Below are 23,553 nucleotides of genomic sequence, written 5' to 3'. Positions count from 1 at the left end.
TGTTTAATTAGCCGATTTTTTACAGTAAAAATGCTTAATCTTTAGATTTTAATTTTTTAAATTAAATTTTCTTAAATCATAAATAAAAAAATTTAAAAAAAAAGCAGTACTGCAACAATCAGTTTGTCGGAGAGTTCAAGTCTCATCAATTTCGAGACCAAAGCCAAATGGCAATGTTATCAGCATTGTGTACTGGCCGCCTTTACTTCCCAGTCTAGATGGTACCCATCGATCTGGAGTTGGGTGAGCTTCGAACTGCTGTCGGTTCAACACAATAACATTGTAACAATGTTAGGACATGCCGAGTAAAAAATTAAAATTGGTAAATAGTGAGAGAACTATCTTGGGAATTTTCTTAAAAGCTTTTAAAATACAAAATACTTAAGAAAGTTTTGGCTAGAGTAAATCAATGTACAAATACTGTAACGATTACTGAAAATCACACGATTAGCGAAATGTAATGATTCGTGAAGATATTTTCAAAGTTTCCAATTTCTCTCCAGCGATAAACTTAAATTTAGCAACAAAATGCATACGATTTTCTGTAGAATTCCGTAGTTCGGAGAATTTCTTGAAAAGAAGGAAACGCATTTCAAATTTAATTTATGCTCCAAGGCTTCCTCTTTCTTTTATCGCGCGGAGGAAAAGAGACAACCCTTCTGATCAGAAAACTGAACAAAAGAAAATCTCAAAAATTTATGTAGAAGAAAAGAAAAAAAAAAAAAAAAAAAAAAATATGAGAACGTCATCCAAGAAAAAGAAGCGCAAGATGTAGAAAACGTCGATTCTGTCTTCCTCCCCCTCCGTCGCAGGGCCACGCCCCTTACTGTCGCAAGAATCTCCGCCCCCCTACTGATTAGCGTCCCTCCGGTATCCACGTGATCCAGCGCGGGGACCATAGAATCGTCCAGTTGCAGCAAACACTTCAAATGGAAGAGTGAGGACTAGATAGTATGTGGAATGTCCCTCTGTTCATAATCTATAGTCATCAGGTGGCAAGAAACAATTTTTACAGTGATTACATAATTATTTTTTTATAGTTAATTTTATTGACTGTTTGTTGCAAACGACTTTTTTCTTTATCGGAATGGATTCTAAGTATAACTGAGAGGTAAGTTATAAATAATAATTTTATATTTTTGGCATGCTTTAAATAAATGTATTTTATACTACTCTTAAGTTCTTATCTATCAATTATGTCGCAAACAATTAATACCATTCTCATTATAGCATTGAAAACTATAAATAATTGTGATAATTGCATTGCAGACGATGTTGAAACATATAAAAACTTTTGTTCCAAAGATTTCAAACTATAATAATTTACTACTTATTCTGAATTTTATATTTAAAATTAGATGGTATTGGTAATTTATCTTATTTTGCAGTCCGAAACATTGAGTAATATTTACGTACACATGTTTGTTTCCAATAAAACGCGCAGAAACATTTGCTTCTTTTTTATTGAGTTCACGCAAATTCCGTCATTAAATAAAAGAATTGTTCTTAAACAAAAATCGTTTGCGTCTTTTAGCTTTTTAAAGAAATAAACAAGAAAGAATGTTTTACATAGTTTTAGATTATAACAAGCAACTGAAATTGTTACAATATTTTAGACATTTCTCATTTTATAGACAATGTAGTACATTTTAAGAAATTCGAATCCTTTTTTTTCCCTTTTAGATTTTAGAATAAATATTCTTGAGTGTAAAAAACAAAATAATAAGATAATAATAATTATATTTGTATAATAATATTTCTTTATCAATGAGGTGCTTCTAATATTTAAAAAAGTACATATAAATTTTTAAATAATTTTCAATTATATTAAATTTATTTATGCGTTAAATAATTTTTTCAAATTTATTTTTTGTAAAGAGGTTTGTCTAGAACAAAAATATGGAGGTGCGCATATTATTTTAGGCATTTAGTTCCTTAGTTTGCAGCTTGAAAAATATTTGAAATAATTTGTTGATTTATGAAAAGAAAAAATAAAAGCCCATAAAATCGTGAAAGAATAGGTAATACGTTTTTTTTAATGAAAAAATGAAAATGGAAAAAAAATTTATTTTGGAAATTTTTTTCTTTGCTATTGAATTTTAAAATAAGTTCAGTCAATTTTTTATTTATTTTTATTTATTTATTTACTTATTTTATAAATTTACACCGTACTACTTATTACGCTCTTCTCATTTAATGAAAAATTGGAAAATAATTCCATTCATAAAATCGATTTATTTTAATATATAATTTTTTTTTTGTTTGCACTGTTTTTCTACGTATATTCATTCATAAATACACAATAATTTAGAAGAAAAGAAAGTTGACGCTTTAAAAGACGTATCTTCTGCTTACGTCTAAAATAAATCCTTTATCAATAATTAAAAAAGAAAAAAAAACATTATTTCATAAAAGCTGATAGAAATCAAAAAGTTAAAGAACAGAAAAATTGTCCAAAATTTATGTACTAAAGATTAAAAAAATCTACAATGCCCGCTGCAGTTCTTGCGAATTCTAAACAAGAATCTATCAGAACTACGAATTTTTTCCAAACTATGCCTTTCATACTACGAGATATTGCATATTATTAATATTTTGACAAAAAAGGGGTGCTGACAAAAAAGGGTGAATTTATTTAGAGAAAATACTTTTTTGTGTCTGAGAAACACATAATATCGTCTGCAAAAATTAATTAGTATATTTGAGGTTTCTCCTCCCCTCCTTTGCGAACAATTTAGTTTGTGTCCTAGTGCGTGAAAACCCGATTATTAGATTAAAAGTTATTTAGACTGGCTAGTTTCTTTTTTCCTTCTTTTTTTTATTTTTTATTTTTAATGACCTAAGATTATTCTAAGGCTGGGATAGCCGCAGTAGGGTGCTGGGCCCATGTCCAAGAGTTCTTGGGTTCGATACCTGCCGGCCGAAGACTACCCTTGTAGTAAATGGTGGCTGATGCACGTTAAATCTGTCGAGTCGCAAAGTTCTCTACGTTCCCATAACAAATCAATACCTCTGGGGGCACTGATCCAGGAGTTTCCTTGTCTTCTAGATTGGTTCAAAATTACAAGGCTACGGAGTTGAACATTAGCAGTCGTGAACCCAAAAATTGGGTCGGGTGTTCAACGACGGTTATATAATATAAAATAAGATTACTCTCTGTCAATAAAACCTTCACCTTCACAATACTTCAGTAACTCTTCACTTTTACAGTAATAAGGCATGTAAGTAAGGCTTATAGTAAGTAATAGCTTACTTCACAATACGTAAGCTAGCTCTCCATATCTTTGCATGTTCACAATGCGTAAGATTCTTTTCCACGTAAAGATTGATATGCTTCGAGTGACGAAAATAATCAAATCGGCTTAGAGCAGAAGAAGGGTATAATTAATTCTTAATATATATCATATTTTGTCTGTCACTATTGAAAGGGATTTTTAATGAACGAAACCATCTTTAACAAATAAAATTTTTTTGTCTAGTTAAATATCAATAACGTGAAAAAATTATCTGCACAGTGAATAGAAAATATGTAAAAGAAGTAAACTAGTTCAGCTTCCCTTGTTGTATTTAGTTATTATTTGATGCATTTTATGTTACATTGAAACGTTTCGAATTCCATGTACTAAGTGCCATTCTCAATGACTTAGCATGGTTGATTTAAGAGATGCTAATTAATCAGTGTTTACTGTTAATTAAATTACGATAAATAATTGCGATTTTTTTTAAAATTTTTTTATTTAAAAATGAACGAAAAATTTTAGAACTGTGAGATATACCAATTTTTTATTACTTCAAAACGTGTAATTTTTAGAGGACAAATGCCAAATTTGAACGAAAGCAATTAAATAATTTTGGGGAAAGAAAAATTGGCTTTTTTAAAATTTTATAACTCAAAAAAATCAATACATTGTTTTAGATGTTTATTTATTAAAGTATTAATTAATTGTATTATTGACTGTATTATTGAGTGCATTCAAGTATTCTTAGATAAACAAATTTTGTAATTCTGTACAAAAAAGTTTTTGATTCGCTTAAAAAATTTCCGGGATATGGTGAAATACGCGAAAAGCCGACTGACATAAAGGTGGCCAAATATGAGCCACTCTACAGACTAAAATATTGGACTATGTTTTCCAGATATCCACTATATTTTTTTTAAAAATTCGAATTCTGTCGAAAAGAGAGGTTTAGCTGCGATGGCTTAGGGGATAGAGCGTTCGGCTTCCAATGAGGCGAACCGGGTTCGAATCCCAGTCGATACGAATTCCTCATCCGGCTTGCACAGACCACAGTGCTCACGTGAAACATCCTCAGTGGTAGATGGATCATGGATTAGAGTCCCCTTTCCGTGAGGATAATCGTGGGAGGATCTCGTGGTCTTCCTCTCCATGTAACGCAAATGCGGGTTAGCTCCATCAAAATGTCCTCCACGAAGGCAAATTTCTCCCAATACTCGATCCAGGAGTTCCCTTGTCTTCTAGATTGGGTTCAAAATTACAAAGCTTCTGAGTTGAACATTAGTAGTCGTAAACTCATAAAATTTGGGTCAGCTGTTCAATGACGGTTTCAAAAAAAAATTTAAAAAAAGAGAAAAGAAAAGTTATGCTTATTCAAAGAATGTTCGTTTTTGTGTCCAATTTCGTAACTTAATCAGTAGTTAGCACTAAAATTAATTAATATATTTAAGATTCGCTTTTTGAACTATTAAGATTGACATTCAATAATTGAAAATCCGATCATTAGAGTAAAAGTTATTCAGGGTGGTAACTTTCTTATGGGTCGCCTGAAAATTATTCAGCATTTAATAACACAAAAAAATTTACAAAAAATGTGCAAAAAATTTTTAAATTTTTTAATTAGACCGATCAATGTACAAGAAATTGATATCTATAAAATGCATAAAAAGTAAAAAAAAAATTCTGTGTCGAGTTGCTTAAAAAAGCAGTATTAATATGAAAATTACATTTTTGTAATGATCCTGTTATCCACATTTCCTTCTCAAAATTATAATAGTTGATTTAATCTGGTTTTGTAAGATGTTGAGTTCTAATCTGTACTAATACTTTTGAATTAAATATCACATTAGTGCACAATTCACATTCCTATTACTTACAACATTGAACTGTTAAACGTGACTTGTTATTACATAGTTTCATTAAGTAATATTATCAGTTTTGGCTGCATTTCATTAAGTAATATTATCATTTCTTGGCGTGTAACCTTTTCTTAAACGCCTTTATGCAAGTATGAGGCTGTATCAGTTCCTTTTTTTTAAATTTTTATCGATTTATATATTTTTTTATTTAAGGAAAAGGAGGTGACTAATAAATTTTTTTCTTCCTTTTTTTGTTGAAATTAAGTTATGTACGCATTTGATAAAATTGTTTTTAGCAAAACAAACAGATACGATAAAAATTAGTTTGCAATGTTAGGAATTTCGAATTGTTTTAAACCATAAAATCCTTCAAAATTGTTTCAAACTTAATAAAATGTAAACTTTAATCGTGTTTCAGTGCAAATTTAAGTGTTTTAAAATTATTTGCATATTGTAATTAAACTTTTTTTTTTGTATTTTAATCATCACAGCTCATAAAAAAGAATTCAACGTTGAACCATAACAACTGCACTCTGAATCATAATAAGTTGCAAGTTTGTTGCAACCTTAATAATGGTTAAAATTGAATCATGGTATCGCGCGAACTATTATGCATGAGAAATTTTTTTTTAACTCTGAACCATAGCATCGATACCTTGAATCTTAATAAGGTGCAAATTTGCCTTATTAAAATCTTAAACTGAATCATTTTTTATGCTGAAGCACATCTCGGGAACCATAATAAGGTTCAACATGCTCCAAAATTTGTTCTTGTCACCAAACTGTGAAATGAAAAAGCTTTTGTCAGTAATCAAATTCATAAAATTTAACTGCTTCATTAAAAAATGTAGCAACAGTTTTATTTATTACTTGATTATTATTTATTTCAAATTCTCTCAATCACCAAATTATGAATTTCGTCATATATATTGAAAATTTATTTAATCGCTTGAAATTTTGGAGCGTGTTGAAAAACAATACTGTTCATAGCTTGCTGCAACTTCAATAAGGTGCAAAGTTAAATCTTATTAGTGTAATTTAATTATCTAAAATTTGATTTCTTTTAATTTTGGTTCCATTTTTTTATTCCTCACTCCCAGAAAAATTGATTTGACACTGAACCATAACAGCATTACCTTGAGTCTAAATAAGGTGCGAATTTGCCTTATTAAGATGTTAAACCGAACTACTTTTCATGTTTAAATATGATATCGTGAGAGCCATAATAAGATTCAACACACTCCAATATTTTTTATGTTGTTCCTTGTCACCAAACTGTGGAATAAAAAATCATTTATTTGCATATAAAATAATGTAATGTAAAATGTAAAAATGTAATAATATAAAATAATGTAATAATGTAACGTTAATCTAAAAAATATGGTCATACTAGATAGTGAGAAGATTAGTCAGAAGTTTGGTCCATTGAAGTTAATTTTACTATTCACGAAATCAAACCCGATGAAAAAATGATATATTTACTAAGGGAAAGTACGAGTTTGTATCTGATTTCACACCATTAGAATTTCCATTCAAAAACCACGGTAAATAAACCAGCAGCAGTCTGTTCTTCCAATTAAACGTAATACTGTTAGCAACACTCCTTTTCCTTCATGGTTTGGAAAACGTTTATAATTGATGTGGTTCAAACAAACCTTGAGTACCAAATTATGAGGTTTTCTAACCATTTACTTCTAATATTGCTTCAAAACCGTAAAAATGAAATTTAACTGAATATTAGAGCTAGATTGTGGTTGAGTTATGTTTTGTCAAATGAACCGTGGAATGTGGCTTAATTAGGGTATCTGGTGGTGCCATCTATCGTCATTGGGGGGAAATACTTAACTTTTGTATTAAGCATCTCTGTGATGCTGTTTTCTATGCTTGAATGAAAGTATCGTATTTTAATAGTCAAGGGTCACCAATTGAAAGACACTGGAAGCTTTTTTTGTGTTGACAGATTTGAAATAAATATTGTGATTCGTATCACCGTTCAGTTGGTCATAAGATTGACAGATGGATAAGTATGTACCTAGATGCAAAAAATTAAGTGGCTTCATGAGGAAGACCTAGTTGGTGAAAAAAATTCCGGTTGTTTAACCGTATTAAGTGAAAACAGTCAATAAATTTTTTTTTTCACAATTAACAGTTTGGATACCACCTTTTTACCGTTATTTGACTGTTTTGTTTGTATATGGTAAAATAACAATTATACAAATTGCTAATTAACTATTTTTTTCTGAGAAATTTATAACAGTGAAATTACTTAAAATTTGTTTGGGTGATTTAATGAGCATATGCAATGTCAGATCTTTAAATTCTTAAAATTGCATATGAGTACATAAAAATTCGGGCAATCGATCAAAAAATTATTAAAATGTTCTCAGTTAAAAAAATTATTAAAGTTTCTCATTTTGATAATTTATCATAAACCTTCATAAATTAAAAGAAATTTTAAATCTAAATATGATTTTTAGTTAACTTTTTGATCCTCATCTTAACATTATTCCTTACACTACCTAATATATTAGTGCTTAATAATGTTCTTAATTTATAATTTTAAAGGAAACATTACAGAAAATTTTCTAATAAATATTTAAGTCAATCACATTAAAAAAATATTTTTCATAATGAGCTGTTCAATTAAAAAATAAAAATAGTTCTTTTCCTTAATAAGTTAAGATAAATCACCAGCTTAAAAAAAAAAATAACTTAATACCATTTTCACGAAAAGTTTTTATTCTTTTTAAGCATTTACTTTACAGATTTAGTAAATTCTATTGTTTTTCAAACCTCAAGGGAAAACAATTACGTTAATTAACTAATTATTTTGTGATTAATGCTGATTTATACGAAATAACAAATAAAAATCGCAACGAAATCAATAATTAAATTGAATAAATTAATTGATAAAAATATATATATAAATGACGCTGGAAACTCATTTAATACTTAATTTTGATTAAAAGGATATTGAATTAGAAGGAAAAATATGGAATTTTAGTAGACTGGAATTAAAATTTTCAAATATTTAATCAGGATAATTAAGTTAATTTATTTTGAAGTAATTTTCTATGCAAATTATGCATAATATAAATTAATAAAACCAAATTGCAATAAAATTCAAAAGCATCGGAAATGTTTTTTATTATTTGGTATGTAATATCGATTGGCGTTGGTTATTAAAAGGAAGTATAATATAAATATAATCTATTAATTGTTAATTAAGGGGTTTAATAATGCCGTTATTTGTACAGTGGGCTAAATAAAAAGAAACCACCTTAAATAACTTTTGATCTAATGATCGAATTTTCACGTTCTATGACTCAAACTTAATGGTTCGAACGGGTTACCTCAAATATTCTAATTAATTAGTGCAGACGACATTTTAAGTTACGAAATCAGACACAAAGACGTATTTTCTCTAAATAAACTACTTTTTTTCGACAGATTTGGATTTCTGACCCACAAAATATACACAGTAGTCGAATTCCTAATAGTTTGGCCAGGAGAGCGGTCCAAAGTTTGAACCCCTTACTGTTAATTTTACTTTTTGCGTATTTCGTCGTATCTCGAGACCTTTTTAAGCGAATTGAAAATTTTTTGTCCTCAATCATGAAATTTATTTATCAAAACATTATTCCATGCACAATATAACTTTTAATAAACATTTATAATTTTATTTAACAATAGTTGAAAAAATTTTGAATTGCAAAGGTATCCAAGTTTTACATCATTTTAAGGAATGTAATCTTACAAGGAAAAATATAGAATTTTAGTGAAATCGGTAGAATACTTTCTGAGAAATCGAATTTTAAAAATACTGAAAAATCGAATTTTAAAAATGCGACTGGATTAACAACAGTAAAATAGCCTTTTTGACATTTAAAAAAAAATGTATTAATGTAAGGGAAAAATTAATTGAAATAAATTTATTATTTTTGCAGTAACGTACCTACGATAAAAAGATCTTGGATACCAAATTTCCGCTAATAAATGGTAATCAGAACTATGTAAACATTCAAAGTATCTAACCAGGCAACCACAGTATTCTATGATGACAATACACGGTATCCTACTATTATCATCATTTTTAAATAATATTTGTTTGGGATACTAGACTTCCGCTAATAAATTGTGATCAGAACTATGTAAACATTTAAAGTATCTTACCAGGCAACCACAGTCTCCTATGCTGACAGTACACGGTATCCTACTGTAATCATTTTTAAATAATATTTGTTTGGGATACTAGACTTCCGCTAATAAATTGTAATCAGAACTATATAAACTTTCAAAGTATCTTACCAGGCAACCACAGTATCCTATGCTGACAGTACACGGTATCCTACTATTATCATCATTTTTAAATAATGTTTGTTTGGGATACTAGACATCCGCTAATAAATTGTAATCAGAACTATGTAAACATTTAAAGTATCTTACCAGGCAACCACAGTCTCCTATGCTGACAGTACACGGTATCCTACTGTAATCATTTTTAAATAATGTTTGTTTGGGATACTAGACATCCGCTAATAAATTGTAATCAGAACTATGTAAACATTTAAAGTATCTTACCAGGCAACCACAGTCTCCTATGCTGACAGTTCACGGTATCCTAATGTAATCATTTTTAAATAATGTTTGTTTGGGATACTAGACATCCGCTAATAAATTGTAATCAGAACTATGTAAACATTTAAAGTATCTTACCAGGCAACCACAGTCTCCTATGCTGACAGTACACGGTATCCTACTGTAATCATTTTTAAATAATGTTTGTTTGGGATACTAGACGTCCGCTAATAAATTGTAATCAGAACTATGTAAACATTTAAAGTATCTTACTAGGCAACCACAGTATCCTATGCTGACAATAAATGGTATCCTACTATTATTATCATTTTTGAATAATATTTGTTTGCTTTAAACTTTGGAAAGAAACAAATATTTTTTTAAACAGATATTTTGTTTTCTTTTGAACTGTCCGCATACAATCTGCGTAATGTTTAATTTAAACTGTCTCAATTGATCATTTAATTATAATTTTAACTTTATTATTACAAATTTGTTAGAGTCTGAACTGTTTAAACTAGTATAATGCTGATAAAATGCTTTTTTTAATGTATGACATAATTTAGCAAATACCTCTTAAAATTCATATTTTCGTTTTTGACAAAAACATAATTGGTAAACAAGCTAGGTCACGGACCATATCAGATTGTTTTTGAAGATAACTGTAAATAACCAAAGGCTATAAATTATGTAATTACAAACAAAAACTTGACAATTTTTTTAAAAAAAATTTGACTATTTAATAGCTTTACTCAAAATTCCTCATAAAAAAAACAGTTACTTTCAAAACATGTCCGAGTGTCACGATCACTTTTAAATAAACAAACTCGATTATCATATAAATTGGAATTTTTTCGAAGTTATTTTGAAAATCATATCCATCATTGTCAGGAAAGTGTTTATTGTTTTTGTTTTTAAGTTTTGCATTGATTTAAACTTCACCACAAAAAATTTCATACTTCTTTTTTTATTATTTTTATTTTGAGTGAGAAAATCTTGTCTATAGCGATTCTAATAAAGAAATAAATATTTTGTCATAAATAAAATCCGTTTCTCACGAAAAAAACTTTTTTTTTTCCTATTATACAAATTAGTATTAACTACAAGCAATCCATCAATCTGTGGAATTCGTTTTAAATTCTGATATGTGATTAATAACTAATAAATTTAGTTGGTGAATAAAATAAATTGTTTCAAACTTGATTTTAATATATTTCGAAGATTTATTCAATATTTTTTTTAAATAATAGTAAATCAATATTCTTATTTAAATTTCAAATAATCAATACCACATTAATTGTTAAATAACGGAATATTTAAACTATATTATCGTTATTTAATTTAAACGATTTTTCATCTGAAACTATTTCTAATTTCGTAAATAGTTATAAGTTATTCATTGACTATTAAATAGGTAAAAATTCGAGAAAGTTCTTATTTAAAATAGATTAATATTATTGAGTAATTAAGTTTTTAATATTATTATCAAAATTTAATCTGAAATTAAAGACTAGCTATTACTTCTATCATTAAATCCTGAATTACTTAAATATTTTGTTATAATTATTTTGATAGTGATAAAATGCCTTGTTTTAAGAAAAATTATATAGTTATTATTATTTACTTGCACACCACACGTGGGCTACTCTTGCATTTGTTTATGCCACCATTCAGCCGCCAATCGGGTTCGACACTCACGCGTGACGTCACCTGCTGGTATCCAATTAAAAACCGGATTCGAAAATTAATTCAACTTGATAATAAACCAATCCTAGCATCTGAAACTTTAACATGCTATATGATTCGGGTATGGGAACAAGGATCAGTCAATAAATCAGGTTATAGGGATGTTAATAAATGTATATTTTGTTGAAACTTTGTGGCAACAATGAAGGTATTCATTTTCTGTGAATTACATATTGGCTGAGTTGAGAGTTTTAGTTCACTTGTTGATCAATAGACAACTCGTGATGGACGGAGCCTCTTAACTGCTTCGTTTTCAGCGTAAATATTACTGCAACAAAAGCCAAAGTCTGGTAAATCCTAGGTTTCATCTACAAAACTCAGGATTTACCAAAATGGATGGGTAAAAGTCCTAAGCATGCTTTTTATATGATTCCGTTGCAGACTTTTACCAATCCTTTGCGGTGAAACATAGGAGTTACGCACGCATTCCGGTAAAAGTCTGCCAGGTTACCAATGCATTCTAACTACCCACTGTAACTATTTGAAACGATCACCAGTTCTAATTCATTATCAAGCTATAAGTTTAGTCAGTGGTTGAGGTTGTAGATAAACACATAAGCTATATGGAGAGCTGCAGACAATTTTGTATTGCCTTAATATTATTTAGGAACAAGTTATCATTAGATTACAACAATCCACTGTAATTACTTGCTGCTATCATATATTCTAATCCAAGATGAAGTATAAATTCTGCCAATGGTAGAAGATATACACACCGGACAGCTAATTTCTTTCGATATTCTAAATTAGCAGTGGCTATGTAATATATGTAATTTGCAGTGGTGCACATACTCGTGCAATAACTTAAGTTAACATTATCTTGTGCCAAGTTGTCAATAGATTCCAACTACCCATTGAACTAATCTGCAACTATCATCAGTTCTAATTGAGGGTCAGGCTATAAATTCAGTCAGTGGTGGAATATATAAGGGAATCTCTTATAGAGATATTCGTAGAATATCTTCAGCTCTGTCGACAAGCGTTGCTGCTTATGCGGTGTTCCTATAAGAGGAGTTGAGTTGCGCTTATCAGGTGATAAGTGCAAACGGAATAAACTTCATCTGAGTGCTTCCAAGAAACGTGTTTTGGCGTTGGGGAGGGGATGATAGCAAAAACGAACGCTTTGCTTATCAGTGTTCTTTTTTTTCCTTATGGCGTTTGACGCACATGTAGAAATTTCGTTTACAACTTGGCATTACTAAAAGTGAGGGAAAGAAGAAAAAAAAACTACTGCTAAACTGAGTTTTTGAAGCTAAACGATAGAGATGTGTATGCGTGTGTTTATCACCGTCTTTTTAGCTGTTTTGATAGCGCTCCTAGAATCCCCAGATAATCTGAAATGATTTTTTGAAAGATGTTTCGTAGAAACCACTAAGAGGGATTGAGGATTTTGTTTGGCTTACATGGAAATCGCCCACCAAACAGAATGAATGGAAGAAAAATCTTAAGTTATACTTTTAAAACACTAATTTCCCCGTGTTTAAGAACATAATATGGTTCGGTTATAAGTATAGTGTCTTAATTCCTTTTACCATGACTTCAGATAAGGTGGTTTTTTAATAAAAAAGGATGATGCATCTATATATACAAAGAGCGATTTTCTCAAATTTTTTAAATGATCGTTTAGCTTGTGCCTCCTAAGCTCCTCAGCTAGGACATTATTTCAGTCGAAGTAATTATCAGCCTGCTGTTGGTATATTTTAATAGATTTAGCTCGAAAAGTTTGTCCCATTTGACTGATTTGAATAATATGTTTCATGACTTAATAGCTATTGTTTATTTCGTTTTGACAAAATTATAACTGAAAACCTAACAATTTCAAAGCAGATATTTGACTTTTTCAGGTGAACAAAGCCAAGTTTATTATTATCATAAACTAACCCAAAAAATTGCTAAAGAAAGTAAAAAGCTAGTCAAATTCTTCATAATCGACAAATATAAAACAATTATTATTATTATTTTTAAGGATTTGTGGCAAAGAAATCATATACCAAGCTTGATTTCAACGCAATTTTTTGTAAGAGGCTACATTATCTTTCGCGAAAGAGATCAGAATGCAAACGTAGCACTTTCAACACTTATTAGTACCTTAAAACTTTTTAAAGAACATTTATACCGTGATGGGTATATCTAATAAGAAATAGTTTAAAAATGACAATTTTGTTCCACATTTGCTGGCGATATTTTTACTAATTATGAATTAATATAATGAATGAATTATTATAAATTCATATATAATTCATTTTATTCTAATCAAACGAAAGTAAAAAATATTAAGATCACTCATAAATATGTATGTATGTTTTAACATGTAAACATGTAACCTTTTAACATGTAACCTTTTTTAGCGTGTCAAATATATAATATTTGTAAGAAGTGGTAATAATTTGAAAGTATGTACGCGTTATGTCAAACGATTTATTTCAGGGCAAGGAATTGACAAAATTGATTAGATATTTACTAAATTGAATTTATTTCTTAAGTTTATTAGGAGGCTACATTTTTTTTCGTATTTATCTGACTATGAATCCAGTGTTTCTAGATTCCTAGTATATTTATCGTATTTTAAAATGTAATGGCAATTGAGTGAAAAAAGAAAGGAATGTTTTTGTTTTCAAAACAGGACGATAATTACAAATAATAAAATGATTTTTCTGATTTCATTTTGCTCTTATCAAACGATAATTAAAACATATAAAAATCCAAACGATTGAACTGTTTAACTTTTTGAGGACAAAGACATTATATATGACTAAGCAATAAACTAATATTAAAAATCATAAATGAAAAAATAAAACATAAAATTCGCCGTAGGATCACAAATAATCAATACGATACACATGTCAAACGATTTTTTTTCTTCTTTCATCAGGTTTGGGGTGAGGTCGAATAGATCTTAACCGTGTTTGATTTTGACATGATTCAAAGAGGCAGGCATTTTTTGTCATGGAACAGATCTGACAGGGCGTCTCTTTACAACTACGAGTTATTGAAAGATGTTTTTTTAGCCAATCAGTAATCGAGTCTTTAGTATGCGGGACCCATGTCACCAGACTATTAGTTTATGGTTTCATGTCACCATTCATTCAGATTATTCGGCTTGTTGTTTTATGTAATCTTTCAAAGGAAAAAAAAAAGTTCTTTTTCAAGTGAATAGAGAGATCATGATTATGAATAACGTCGTATATCTCTACTGATAATGGATTTTTGAAACTGTTCTTTCAAATATTAGTAGTTAATCTATTTATTTTTACTGCTTCTACAAAAAAAGTTATTTCAATTTAAACTTGTAGAGTAAGTGAACCGCGTTTCGAAGAATTCGACGAATATTAAAAAGCATAGCATCTTTTGTAAAACTACTTTTTTTTGTATTTCTAAATTAGGGGTTTTAAAAATATTATTTAATTATCTTGAATACCATTTTGACCTCTTTATTCCTGTCAAAAAAAAAAAAAAAAAAAAAAAAAAAAAAAAAAGAAGAGGCAAATAGCTAAATTATCTTTCTCGTGCTTGCATGAGATTTAAAAAAATTCTAGTGATTATTATTTATTATCAGCTGCAGTATTGCAAACAAAAGCAATCTACACCAATCGATTTGGTTTCTGATTTTTTTGAACGTACTTTACGTTATAAAAACTGATATTTTCTTTTACTCATTATGTGTTACGTTATTGCTGTCAAATATATTACTCATACATTAATAAACAAGTTATATATTGTTTTTTGATTAGAGAAAATTTCAACCAGAAATCAAAATGTTGACCAGAAATTGTTTTTATTCTATTTTCCAGGTATCATTGGGAATAAAATGAAAAATGTTTAACTTTTTTACAAAGTAAAATTATTAAGAAAATTAAGCCAAATCAGTCATTTCAATCAGTGCGACAAATGATTTATTCTCACAGTTATACATTATACATATTTAGAAAACAAGCGGCAGACGATTTTTTTCCAAATATGTAAACAATATCATCAGTTATGTTCACTAGTTTGCAGCTCTATTAATTAAAAATGAGTTACATTAGGTGCTTATTGTACGTTCTTTAAGAATTAATTGTTTCTATTCGTTATGCCAAGTATATGCTATTTAAAAAAATGTCTATGGCATGAGAAAATGATCTCACCGAATTAATATTTTTAAAGTGATATGAAATCGCATACTTATTTTGCTTACACTTACGCTTTATAACGTGTTTCTGTCATAGAGGTAAGAAGAAAGAATTTTTTCCCCCACTTTTATGGTTCCTGTAAACATAAATAAAAAATAAATGTTTCTATAGTGTAAAATCAACGGTAATTGATTAGAGAAAAATTAAGATAGTTATTGAAGTGTAACGTTTGTCTGGGAAATTGGTTGATAGTGGAAAATTTTGACTACAATAAGTGTAACGAGATTAGTGAGCATAAATTTTATGATATTCAATGTAACTAAATTTTATTTTGTTCAGATGAACTTTTAAAAATGTGTTTTATTTAATCTAATAGCCGTATAGTTACCGGGTAAAGCAATAAACAAAAGTAAAAATAATAATGAAATTGATTTAGCGATTGATTATAAAAAAAAAAAAAAAAAAAAAAAAAAAAAAATTGAGCCCCAAAAAAGAATTTAAAGTCTTAACGCTTATTTAAGATATCCTGATAAAAATTAATTATATTCATACCTTTAGTTATATGACTTTAACTTACCGAGATAATTCGTAAGACATTTTTAGATTTTATTTTATAATTCTTTTAAAATATAATGCAATTTTAATTTTAGAATTTTCGAAAGTTTTTAAATGCTAATACCTAAAATAGCAGAAGTAAATGCTTTGTATTTTTAAACATTAACAAAAACATATCAAATTATCAAATTATCAGTTACAGTTTAAAATTTTTAATTTTTAATATTCTATAGAAGATTTATCCTTTTTTTTTATTTGTTCTGGTAGCATCGTTTAACAGCCCTAAAAAAACGTTCAATATTATTCAAATGTTTTATAAATAGTTTCAAAATTTTACTTGAGGCCCCCTTAAGATAAATATCTGTCATGATTTATAACTAATAATATTAATAATAAAAAGCTTGATGTAACTATAATTTGAAATTATTTATCTCTCGTCTGTCATCTGTACAGAAAATAGATGAAAAACTTTTCTCAGAATGTCAAATCGCAGACGATTTTTCTTTCTCTTATATTTTCAAATCACAGTAATACGACAGTCCGTATAGAGACAGAACGGCTCTTTGACTGGAGAAAGCGAAATAAGAGAACGAGGAGCATCAAAAACGACGCCAACCACAAATAAGTAGTTGCAAAAATCAAATCCAAGCGACAGGCCACGACCGCGAAATAGGATCCTCTTCAAGACTTTAAACAGAACTTTTTGGAACTATGACTGATGGGTTTTTAATGAACGAGACGCGTGTAAAGCTATTACCTTTACGTTCGAAAAAGAGGGGGAATGGCGGGGGTTGTTGAGTGAAATAAAATGTATAATTATTTTAAGCAACGAGGAAACGGGAAGCCCGGAACTTCCTATGTTCTGGTGTATGTAAATGACAGAATTTGATTTATCTTCTCTATTTCTTTGACCGAAAAAATTTACCTATAGGCCTAATAAAATTCCTATCATTTCTTAATGGCATGGAATTTAAAAATCTTGGATCAGATTAAAATTCAATTTCGTAATAATAGTTTTTTGGAATTTTATGTATAGGTTTTGTTAATAACTATTTTTCAGATAATTGCATATGAATTAAAGGCTTGGATTATCCTAAAATGTAATTTCTTCGTAACATTTCTATACTCATTCTAAAAGCAATGAAAGAGAAAGGGTTCCTGTTTAAAAGTTTTACAAATTCAAGATTATTGAGTAATTGTATAATAAAATGAAATGCTTATTCTTGCGGCATATATAATAGTTAAGCATAGTTATTTTTACGAATTTTATATTTCTTTCTTTTTTTTGGCAAAAGTCTTGTAGCAGACGATAAATGAATATATAATATAATTGTTAAAGTTCTATGCATTGTATACTTTGGTGCGGTATTTCACATTCATTCAACAAGCAATGGAGAACTTTCTTTCTAGCTGCTTAAATATTTATCGCAAGCTATTTTTTGCTTGTTTCAGTTTTAGTACTTTTCATAACTAAGAATTACTGAAACAGATTACTAAATTTTTCTTTTATAATGAATGGTTTGATCCAGATAGCATTTGTATTTTATTAGGCTAGTCCTTAATATACTCTTTATTTATTTTGAGAAAGTAAACGTAAGTAATAATTATTGATACCGATATTTGACAATTATTTTGTAAAAATGTTATACTGTAATTACGTATATATATTCTAATTTGAATTAGGATTTTTTTTAAACCTTTAAAATATTCAAGTTTAACTATAAAAAGCATTATTTAGCAAGCTCACCAGACAATGATCTAAACAGGCTTTTGTAGCCTTGGTTGTGCCTGAAGGTTAGCTTTGTCATGAGTATAGATCATTCTGACTTGCGAATTTTAATAACTAGAGAGCAAACTACCTCTGCTTGTTATCGCTCGTCAACCCTCAAACTGATTTCACAGTTCCTTTCGCATCGCGTGTAAGTACTACCTTGAAATATATAGTTCTTTGATATTTTTAAGCAATGTACATAGGTTATTTTATAATTTTTAACCTTCAATGAACAGCCGACCCAATTTTGGGTTTACGACAACTAATGTTCAACCCCGTAACCTAGCAATTTTGAATCAATCTAGAAGACAAGGAAACTCCTGGATCAGTATCCCCAGAAGTATGATTTCTAACGGGAACATAGAGGATTTTGTGACTCGACAGATTTAACGTGCATCTGTCACCATTTACTACGCGGAGAGTTTTCGGCAGGCGGGGATCAAACCCATCACCTTTTGGGCGTGAGCCCAGTGCCCAGCCCCGGGTGAAAACATGTGTGTTGTGTATGACATTTCTTCAGTACGCTACACGCATTTTACAAACATTCAATATTTTAGTTATTAGTTATTAGAGTAATACGCACAGCAGTTAAAATAATTTTGCCGAACAGCAAAGTATGCACGAAACTAAGATTATACAATTTAAATCATTAGACTGCACTATAGTTTGATTGATATGCAATAATTTAAACTTTACTGAAATCAATGAAATCAATTTCTTTACTAAAACTTCATCAATTTGTTAGAAATTTAATTCCATTTTAAAGTGTCACTGTAGTATTATTTAATTAAAGAGTAATAGTTTTGAATTGCGCTGAAATCAATTAATAATAGCTCCGAGACACAATTTTCTCCGTTTTTTTCAATTAATCCACAATTTAATTCATTTTTAGCACTATATTTAGATTAAGTTGGAGGCATTTAAACTGTGCGTAAAACAATTAATAAAACTTCGATGATATTCACAATTATACTAATACGTTGATTTATTCTCGAATTTCGATTATTCCTTTGTACTATAGTTTGATAGACGTGTAAGGATTTAAATTGTCTATTTCATCAATAAATCCTCAATTTAAATTATCAGACAGCACAGTAGTTTGATTGAGGTGTAAGGATTTAAATTGTCTATTTCATCAATGATTCCACAATTTAAGTCATTAGACAGCACTATAGTTTGACTGATGTGTAAGGATTTAAATCGTCTATTTCATCAATAAGTCCTCAATTTAAATCATTAGACAGCACTGTAGTTTGAATGAGGTAAGAACTGGAATTATGTTGAAATCAATATCCTTAAACATTCTTTGTTAAATCTTCGCCTTTTTTTTCATCAATTGAAATTAATGCATTAGCATTACCAATTTAAATTAATGCTATAACATCACCCATATAAATTATTCGATAGTACTATAGTTTAATTGATATGTAATAATTTTAAATGAGCTAAAATCAATTAATAATTCATTGACTGATTATTAAAACTTTCGACAGTTCGTACTCACTATAGTTTGATCCGAGGTATAATATAGAAAGCTATAAACAGAATTTCCAATATAAATTATTCTATAGTACTGAAGTTAATTTAGGTGTAACAATTTAAGCTAGGTAGAAATCAATTAATAATAAACCTCTTTCACTAAATCATTTTTATTTTGTCGCCAATTTAAAGTGATTCGACAGCATCACCAATTTAAATCACACTCGAGAACTATAGTTGGAATAATAATTGAAACAGCACTTAATTCAATTAATAATATTTCGCCTCTAAATCTTCTCCATTTCGCCAATAAAAATCACAACTTTAAATCATTCGTTAGCACTGTAATTTGATTGAGGTGAAAGAATTTACACTGTGGTGAAATCAATTAATAATACCTCCATGACTAAGTCTTCACCATTTCGTGTCGCAGACACGATTCAAATTAAATTCGACTGTTTTATTCGGCTTTCTTATGGTAATCGTGCGTGATAAAGGCTAGTAAACAAGAAGTTGTGCAAGTTGAAATCCGGCTTTTTTTATTCATCAAAGCATTTTTCAATTGCCGACTCTCGTAAAAGTTAATTTTAATTTCGCTAGAATTGACAATTTTTTGCTGTTGTTGAAATTGTTGGGTTTGGCAAGTCAGTAAATAGTCTCGTTATTTAATGTCTTTTTTTTTTATTATTTTATTCTTTTTTTTTCCTCACAAAAACGATATTGTAAAAATTGCATTCTTTTCTGAGAACACTAAGATATGCTAATTAGAATTGTTTTGTGGAACGAATTGGTCACGTGATTTTTGATTGAGTAGAATTTTGCATTCACGATTTAGGAGAAGATTTGAAGGAGGGTATATGCCAAGGAGTGAAATTTGTTGAAAATATGAAGAATTTGTCGATAAAACAAAGTATTGTTTTCCATATTTTTGCTCCGTGTAAAGCATGATAAACTTTTAGAAAGTTTATAATTAGATTTTGATACAGAAGTTTCTTAAAATCAAGAAGTGGTTAGTTGAAAAAAATAAAAAATAAAAACAAATTCAAAATCACCCACAAAAAAAAATGAAGTGTAATTATTAACTACTTTAGAAAATAGCAGTTTAGTATAAATTTCAAGCATTTAAAATGGTATTGTCAAGTATTCTTTTGAATGATTCGGTAAATTTTTTTCGTTAATACTTGTTTTTTTAAGAATTTGTTTTCCAATTAACCTATTTTAGGCCAAACATAGAAAGATTTTCAAAATGGGGTATTATTTTCATTGAAATATGCTTAAATTAAATTCATTAAGGCTCAATAAAAGGTTGTAATAAATATTTAAGAAATATAATGGTAGGCATATATACTATAGACCAAATTAATGGAAAAATTACTAAGCTTAACACAAGTTTTTTGACATTTGTTTCATTTTTATTTTATTTACAGAACCAGCATCTTTTAGTAATCCATCATAAAAGCAATCTCAAATGGAATAATTATATAATTTCAAAAAGTCGAGTTTGTCGATAAACGTTTTACGTTTAAAAACTAGCATAGTTTAAATACTTCTCAACAGGAAGTGTTTATTCCAAAGGAATTGCTAACATCTTATAAATGTCTTCTGAACTCTTAAAAACAGCAGAAAAATAAAATTAATGAAAAATACACGTCATAGTATGAATATAAAATATTTATTGAAATAGTACGTTTACGCACCTTTGGACAAAAATGAGTTTAGATACCTTTCTATACTAAAAAATAGTAAGTGCTACTTTGAGGTTTCAATACGTTACATTTTTTTTTGTTCTACAAAAATTACAAAACTTAGAAACTTGAAATTACGTAGGTGTGTAGAAAAATGCCTAAAGAGTACGGTAGAATAAAAAAAAAAATTCAAGAAATTTATTGTTTGAAAATTAGTTTGAGATTTATCAATTGTTAAACTAGTAGCAAAAATTACCATGCGTCGAGCTATGCCGACTGCAGGAATGCAGGATTAAAATTTGAAGTGCTAAAAATGCCATTATTGCTCATCAACATAACACAAGCATTTTTGGAGTTTCAATTGGTTCGATAGTTATTTTAATTTCAAGTACTTTTCAGCGAATCTTTACTCTTTTTATTTTATTTGCGTTACATTCTGTTTTGTTGTTTAAACACTATAAAGTTTAGAAAATTAAAATTGCAAAGAGGTGTGGTAAAGAGTACACATAGTACGATGGAACAATAATATATAATTCAATTATTAATTCGAGAATTATTATCTGTTAAGAAAGCTGTAAAAAAATACCAAGTCTTCTGTTCCACTGCCCGCTAAAATGTAACAGAGTTGAAATGTCATGTGCTGAAAAAGCTGTTATTGTTTTTCCCACTTTCTTTTTGTTTTATATAATAATTATTTTTACCTATTGTTATAGAAAATTTCATTTCTTTCTTTCGAGATTTCATTCTAGAAGCTGGCGCTTGATTTGATGTCAAAAGTAAAAAAAAAATAAACAAATAAAATAAAATAAATAAGAGATAAGATTAGATGTTGTCAGATATCAATCGTAAGATTAACATTGAAATTTTTACAATTATGAAAGACTTAACGAGGAAAAAAAAAAACAATTTCCATTTCAAACTGTCTTATGGCACAAGGTTACTTTAGATATTGTTAATAACTAAAATTACTACTTTTTTAATACTTTTTATTCTGACACACATTCTGAGTTCTTAAGTTTAAGTATTTTTTTCTTTAAGTGCAGTTGATAATTCTTTAAATCCGCCATTTCAACAACATTTTCTAGCCTTAAAATTATAACAATTATACATTTTACAAATAAAAGTATCTCACTGTTTTTTTTTTTTTTTTTTTTTTTTTCCTTTCTCTCTTGAAAAAAATAACTTTTAAGAAAAATAAATTAAAAAAAAATTAATGAAAGGCATTTACGGGAGTTGATAAGCTGAGACCATCGTTTGTTCAAAAAAGGCAAAATTTAAATCATTTGTTAAAAATATTAATAAGTCGTAAATAATAGTCATAAGAGCAAACACAACTAGGCGTGGTGGCTCAGGGGATCGAATCCTAGGGATGGTTGGTCGATACGAATCCCGAAACCGGCTCACACCGACCACAGTGCTGACGTAAAACTATCCTTAGTGGTAGACGGATCATGGGTTAAAGTCTCCTTACCGTCAGACTAACCATGGGAGGTTCTCGTGCTCTTCCTCTCCATGTAACGCAAATGCCGGTTAGATCCTTCAAAAAATCCTCCACGAAGGCAAATTTCTCCCAATACTCGATCCAGGAGTTCCCTTGTCTTCTGGATTGGGTTCAAAATTACAAGGCTACGGAGGTGAACATTAGTAGTCGTAAACCCATAAATTTGGGTCGGCGTTTCAACGACGGTAATAAAAAAAAAGGTAATTAGACGGAGTAACAGTTTCTGATGTAAACGATTCAACGATATTAAAAATTCTATCGAACTAAATTTTATTCTCGTCATGCCATAAAAATATTTTTAAAATCTTAAATATAAAAATAAATATGTCTTATACAGATATCTTTCGCATTTCTCTGAAGCAGATAGGATAATTAATGACCAAGCTTTTTTTTTTTTTTAATAAAAAGGAAATGAAAAGAATATCCCTAATCATAATTTCAAACTTTCACGCTCATACTACTAATAAAGCTTAAGCACCCGCACTCTTAAATATAAAATAAAAGTAGAAAAAAAAGTTAAAGTCGCCCAGTAGCTGCAAGGAACGTAAAGATCACTTCTTACCCCCTTTAGGGGGTTGACCAAAGACCATCAGCAGATTTTTATTCTTTTAACTGAACACTCCTTCCTACAGTTATTAAACTCCAGTTTTACTGCTTTTACATTAAGTGTGTGCACTTACAGTAAATCTTTTGCCTAGATGACAGGTACAAGGTAAGAAGTTGGCAAAAATAAGAGCCTTTGTCTTACGGTCAGGGTTGCCTACGTATGAGGGAATTTACCTAAGTATGTTTTCTTTTTTCTTCCCGAAACCAGAGATGTCAAATATATTATGAACTTACCGTCTTTTTTTTTTTTTTTTTTTTTTTTAGTATAGTCAGTCTAACGCGCTTTAAGTTTCGGCTGTAAAGTTATGGTGAGTGTTTTTGTATGTGTGTTTGAGTTTCCTTGTATGAGAAGCTGTGCTACAATGGAAAAACGCAATGAATTAATATTTTTTTTTATGTATTATTATGTTACCGATGAAGTAAAGCAA

The 23,553-nt window shown here is 28.9% G+C and overlaps 1 protein-coding gene across 2 annotated transcripts in view; it reads left to right on the top strand.

Annotated features, from left to right (window-relative positions):
• Window positions 1-861: 861 nt before the first annotated feature.
• The window catches only part of LOC107449253 (LIM/homeobox protein Lhx9), a 68,720-nt gene continuing 46,028 nt past the window's right edge, over window positions 862-23,553 (top strand). The window contains exon 1 of one of the 2 annotated variants that reach the window (XM_016064738.4): window positions 862-1,111. The gene's annotated coding sequence lies outside the window, so the exon portion shown is untranslated. The remainder of the gene's footprint in view (window positions 1,112-23,553) is intronic. The other variant, XR_015429861.1, reaches the window with a different exon arrangement.

Source organism: Parasteatoda tepidariorum, chromosome 10 (genome assembly GCF_982258835.1).
Source record: "Parasteatoda tepidariorum strain Cologne lab strain chromosome 10, Ptep-v5.0, whole genome shotgun sequence".
Lineage (NCBI taxonomy): Eukaryota > Metazoa > Arthropoda > Arachnida > Araneae > Theridiidae > Parasteatoda > Parasteatoda tepidariorum.
Note: the sequence above shows the minus strand (reverse complement) of the source record. Positions and strands in the feature narration are given on the sequence as shown.